The sequence below is a fragment of the Phodopus roborovskii genome, unplaced genomic scaffold, assembly GCF_943737965.1.
Source record: "Phodopus roborovskii unplaced genomic scaffold, PHOROB, whole genome shotgun sequence".
Classification (NCBI taxonomy): domain Eukaryota; kingdom Metazoa; phylum Chordata; class Mammalia; order Rodentia; family Cricetidae; genus Phodopus; species Phodopus roborovskii.
The window spans coordinates 6139900-6145962 of NW_026126415.1; the positions used below are offsets into that span (position 1 = coordinate 6139900).

General features: G+C 44.7%; 1 long non-coding RNA gene across 1 annotated transcript; it reads right to left on the reverse strand.

Annotated features, from left to right (window-relative positions):
- Positions 1-218: 218 nt before the first annotated feature.
- On the reverse strand, positions 219-5834 carry LOC127221177 (uncharacterized). Its single transcript, XR_007834434.1, has 2 exons — positions 5712-5834; positions 219-421 (listed from the first exon to the last, which is right to left on the reverse strand). It is a non-coding gene; the product is annotated as an uncharacterized LOC127221177 (long non-coding RNA).
- Between the last annotated feature and the right edge of the window lie 229 nt (positions 5835-6063).

Genomic DNA, 6063 nt, shown 5'->3' on the forward strand with positions numbered 1-6063 from the left:
GACAATTCTTCATCGAGAATCCACCCACTGAGACTCCCCCCCCCCAATAAACTATTGCTACCTTATCGTTCTATACAGATTTCCATAACCAATACCAAATGGGTCTCCTAGCTTCAGTCTCATAGGTATCACACCCATCAATCTCATATTCTTGCATATAATTAGCATATGATTAGCTCCTGGAACTGTGTCTAGTGAAAAACAGCCATGCAACAATATTTGCAGAGTGAATGAACATGTGACTAAACAAAATTTTAATATCATGGAGTTTACAATGTAGGTAATAAATCAACATTAAACAAGTATCAGGAGGTACTGGAGAGATCTTGGGCAGCATTCTTGGCCAGCAGAGACTCTTCCTTGACCAGAAGTCTCCAGTGCTAACTGGCTGAAGTATTATTTCATAGAGGGCCCACGAGACCTGCAGAGAAAGATAATTTACACAGATGGGACCCGTGAGAACAGACGCACCAACGAATTCTTCTCTTCCTTAATGATGACTCCATTCATTGATAATGGCATTTAAGCCGTTGCGGTGATTTGCACAGAAGAGTGAATTGAATCAGCTAGGAATGATGAAGGAAGGTCTATTGTGTAGTAAAACTTTCTATCATAGTGACAAATTACCTGAGAAACAATTTCAATGAGGAAAGATTTTGGCTTGGTTCCTGAATTATCAGAGTTCATGGCTGGCTGGCTTTAGTGCTTTAAGACACACGGCAAGCAGGAAATGTCATGGAGGAAAGATGGCAGAGAAAAGCTGGTTGGTTTACGGCAACGAGGAAGCAAAGAGGGGGTACAAGAGGAGGAATGGGAAGTTGAGAGCCCCCAGAGGCCTATCCCTAAATGACCTAATTCCTCTGGCTAAGCCTTGTCTTCGAAGAATTCCACTATCTCAGCCGGGCGGTGCCTTTAATTTCAGCACTCAGGAGGCAGAGGGAGGCAGATCTCAGTGAGTTTGAGGTCAGCCTGGTCTACACAGCAAGTTCCAGAACAGCCAGGAGTGTTACACAGAGGAAATCTAACTCAAAAAAAAAAAAAAGAAAGAAAGAAAGAAAAGAAAGGAAGAAAGGAAGAAAGAAAGAAAGAAAGAAAGAAAGAAGAAAGAAAAAAATCCCACTATCTCCCAAAACAGTTCCCTCTAGCTGGGGACTAAGGCTTCACCATGGTTTGTGTGTATGTTTGTGTGTGGGGGGTGGTAATACTACATGTTAAAAATCATCAGATTGCATTTCTGTTCTCACCCAAGAAGCTTATTTCCATATCAATGCAAAATGCTTTAAATTCATTTCCAAGAGTCCCCAAAGTCTCATCAGTTCCAACATTGTTCAAAGACCCAAAGGTAATGTCTTCTCTGCAACTCAAAATGATTTAGCTGAATCTCCTTGTATAATAAAGATCACATTAGTCCAGTATAAAATGGCACAGACTAAACATTCCCATTCAAAAAAGAATCCAGCTGGAGAATAGAAAATGTGACCATGGCAAAGACAAAGCCCCAAAGCGTAAATATTAAGTCTTGTAGTTCTATGTCTGGGACCTGGGGCACGTGGTGGCACAATGTTAGCTCTAAAGTGCTTGGGCAATCTTGTCCTCGTTGCCTTTCTGGTTGCAACCCATGTGGTCTTTTGTTTGTGTATGGGAAATAATATGTGTACAAACAAAGTGTGTGTGTGTGTGTGTGTGTGTGTGTGTGTGTACAAGCAGAAGCCAGAGAAAGGTTCTGAGTATCGTTCTCCACCTTAGTTCTTCAAGGCAGAATCTCTCCCTGAACGTAGAGCTCACAATTTTTGTTCAAGCCAGTACCTAGCAAACCCCAGCAACCCTCCTGTCTCCATACCCATCAGTGCTGAAGTTACAGGCACACTTGGGACATGGCTTGCTACAAAGGTGCTAGGATCTGAATTCCAATCCTCCCATTCTCGGGCTTGTATAGCAAGCATCCTTAACCATGCAGCCAACTCTCCAGCCCTGCATTATTGTCCTGTTTGTGGGGGCCAGGAAGTAGCTGGCTATGCTGCTTTTCTTAGACATTCTACATTTCTGGCATCTCCAACTTCCTGGGGTCTCCATTACATTGACTTCACACTCAAAATCACCCTCTTAAGTTCTACTTGCAGAAAAACTGACCCCGACACACTGCCTGATTTCCCCAATCTTCCTCTGAAATATGAGTGTAAGGTATTGGGTGGGTTGTTTTCGGTTTTTGGTCTTTGTCCTTTTGGAAAGTGGGGAATGAAAGAAATGTCATTAGTTTTAATTTTCAGTAACCAGTGGCTAATTACGTTGAATATTTTTCATGAACTTAAATGCTCTCTGTATATTCTCTTCAATGAACTATCTATTCACGTAGGTTTTTCCCCCTTGTTTTATAAATGCAGTATGTCCATTCCCTAACTGGATTGCTTTGTTTTGATAGTTCTTCACATTTCCTACATTCATGTTGAATATGTGCCTTCTGAATATGCCCTCCTTCTTATTTATGAAATGTTTCTCATTAGCTAGTCTTGAAAGATGCTCTTTCTATTCCCATGAAGTTCACTGATGAACCTGAAGTCAGTTTGAAAAACCAGTCTTCATTACTGTCATTATAACAGTGACTCAAGGGAAGGCAAATGTACTGCATTTAAACAGCTTGCATTTAAACTATGTAGAACAAGTACTGGGCTAGAACCTACAGCAGTGGTTCTCAACCTTCTTAATGCTTCAGCCCTTTAATGCAGTTCCTCGTGCTGGGAGGTGTTGGCCTAAGTCTTTAATCCCAGCACTCTGGAGGCAGAGGCAGAAAGATCTCTTGAGTTTGTGGCCAGCCTGGTCTACAGAGAGAGTTTCAGGACACCCACAGTGACACAGAGAGACCCTGTCTGGAAAAGCCAACAACAATGACAAAAATGCAGCTCCTCATGTCGTGGTGACCCCCAACCATAAAATAATTTCTTCACTATTGCATAACTGTAATTTTGCTACTGTTATGAGTCAGAATGTAAATATCTGATATGCAGCATATCATATCTGATAATGTGAGCCCTGTTGAAGGGTCATATGAACCTGAGGGTCATGATCCACACAGACTGAGAACCAATGACCTCAAAGTACAGATAAGGCACCGCCTGACTTCAAAGGGATAGTTCAGTAAAGAAATAGCTTTTTCATTTTTAAAAAAAAATTTTTTTACTCCATTTTACATTCCAATCACAGTTCTCTCTCTTACCCCTCCCTCCCCTCCTCACCTCTCCCCTAGCCCACCCGCAGTCCACTCCTCTTCATAGGTAAAGGCTCCCATGAGGAGTCAACATAGTCTAGCACAATAGGTTGGGGCAGGGCGGGGCAAGCCCCTCTCCCATGCATTAAGACTGAACATGGCATCCCACCACAGGGAATGGGCTCCAACAAGCTGGCTCGTGTAAGAAAGTTTTGTTTTTTGTTTTTAACAAAAATTCTACCAATCTGGCTTGCAAGCTTCCATGATAACACTCTTTCAGAGAACAACTATCTCAAGGGTGAGTCTAGCAGCTTCATGAAGGCTTCCTGGAGACCAACTTCTAAGCACAGGTAAAGGGAAGGTACCTTGGGCCTAGTTTCTGGCAGGTTCCCTTCTGACAGTGCACACACACCACACTTTACATTCTTTTGGAATGGAATCTTTCTATATTCTTTTTTTTTTTTTTTTGCCACAAATCAATAAGCAATGTATAAATGAGGAGGAGGACCTTCTCTAATGATCTTCAGTGAGCCCCACAGGGTACTCTTATTTTTTTCCTGTGGCTTCTTACCGTTGTGCAGTTATCTAGTACCTGGAGGTTAGTATTACAACAGTCCCTAGATAAATCTGAGTCTCAGTAATATCCTGGCATATTTTCTGTAGAATGAGCACATTAGAATGTCTACCCCACAGGATGAGGACTATATAAAATTATAAAGGCAAGACTTTTAAAATAGTAGCAGACTCGTGATTATAAATCCTCAATAAATGTTAATTTGCACATTACAAATTAAACTCATTCGTGTACTCCCAAGTCCATCTCTAATATTTCCTAAGTGTAGGGCTAATACTACACAACAGCAAACACAGATATGGTCAAGGATGTCTCTGAGCTAATTCCCTGGTACAAGGAGCTTATAAATGTTCCCTGATGCAGACTAAAGGTGTACTCACTATTAACGTCTGTGTTAGAAAAAGTAATTATCCACCATGAAAGCTTTAATGGGAGGAGCTGTCAGGGTACTCAGTAGTGAAGGACAAGCTTAGTATCCACAAGGCCCCATGTTCAATTTTAGTACCCACCAAGGGAAAAAAAAAAAATTGTTCAACGAAACAAAGGGGCAGTAATCAAAACCTGGGCACAGGTATGTGAGAACTGCTTGAGTAAGAACATCTTACTTTCAGATTTTGAACAGCTTAGGGTCTTCTCTACATACTGAAAAAAGCCAAGCAAGAAGTAACCAGTGAGCCAGGCATGGTGCACATGATTGTAATCTCAGCACTTGGGAGGTCCAGGCAGGTGCATCCAGTGTTCAAAGTCGGCCTTAACTGCAGGAGACTTCAGTCTCAAAACCCACCAAGGAAACAAAAACAAGTGATTGAGAAATGACCACTACCCATATTCACACACATTTTAAAATGCCAAGAGCATCTTCTCAACTCAAATTTGAAACTGAAATCCTGTGTAACAACATTAAGAGCACAAATCAATTATTCATGGTTGCACCCAATAAAACCATAATTACTTGTTGAGTATGTGAAGTCATGTTTTCATGGTTAATAAAAAAAAAGGTTAACAAGAAAGTTTCTGTAGGTGAATGATTCTGTAGGTGAAAATTGGGAAAACATTAAGGCCTTTTTAAATCACAGGGCTGAAGAGCATTCTGAAGATTGTTCAATCTAATGGTAAGGGCATCTACTTTCCCTTTTTTTTTTTTTTTTTTTTTGTTTCCTTCATTATTTACATTCATCTTTCACTTGACATTAGCACCATCAGCCTTGACAAAAACAATTTACACATAATTACTAGAATCGTGGGCAGCAGCCAGTAACTACGTGTAGCTCTTGAGCATTCTAAACGCGCCTGACCCCAAATGGGATATGCTTTAAGGGTAAAACACACATTATAGACTTCAACTGATTTTGAGAGACAGACCACGCCATTCACACATTTAACATCAATCACGTGTTGTAAGGACGACACCTGGCCATATACAGGATCAAGCACACTGAAATTAATCTCACCCGCCTTTCATTTAAGGCGGCTTCTATCACGTTTAACAAATCTCCTGAGTGGCTGGCAAATTTTGCTCGCGCTTGTTTGTAAATTGGGAGTGCACTGTCGGGAAATGCAAGAGGGGCGAAGGTGACGTGCAATGGAAGGTAGTGATTTTTCTATAAAAAAAAAAAAAAAAAAAAACCAACAAGAACTTTCTGGAAGGGGAAGAGAGAAGGGAAGCGGTGGAAGCTTGGTAGACAGACGTGCGTGACCTAGAGTGATGATGACACACTGGGCGGGGGGAGCTGGGCGGCGGGCGGGTTTGCGTTTGGGCTCTGCTTGCGCTTCCCTGCCCGGCGGGGCTGCGCCCCGGGTCCCCTTGGCCGGCGGGCCGCGGTGTTCGGCCGGAGCGCTATCCCTGAACACACCTGCGCGCCCCCCGGGGTGCGCGTCGGCGAACCCTGGCGCTGCGCCCACCCCCTCCCCCCGGATTATTTTCCTGCCACCAACCGTCAGTCTCGCACTTTTCCTCCAGGGAACTAGCGAGGAGGTCGGAGTCGCCGGGTAAGCGTCCCCCGCTCGCCCCTCGGCCCGAGCCCGAGAGCCGGGGTGGGGAGGCGAGGCCGCCCGCCCGCCCTCGCTGCCTGCCGCCAGCGGCGAACGCGAGCAGGGCCGTCCGCCGCCAGCCGGCGGGAGGGCGGCCGAGCCGGGGCCTCCGGGCCGCGGGGGGCCGCTGTGACCCGCCTCGGCCCCGCAGCGTCGCGGGAGGGCGGGAGGCGGGGAGTCGGGGGAGGCGGGGGCTTAAGCGAGAGCGTCCTCCAGCCGCCGAGGGGAGCCGGGGAGGCGGGCGCTGTGCTGCGGC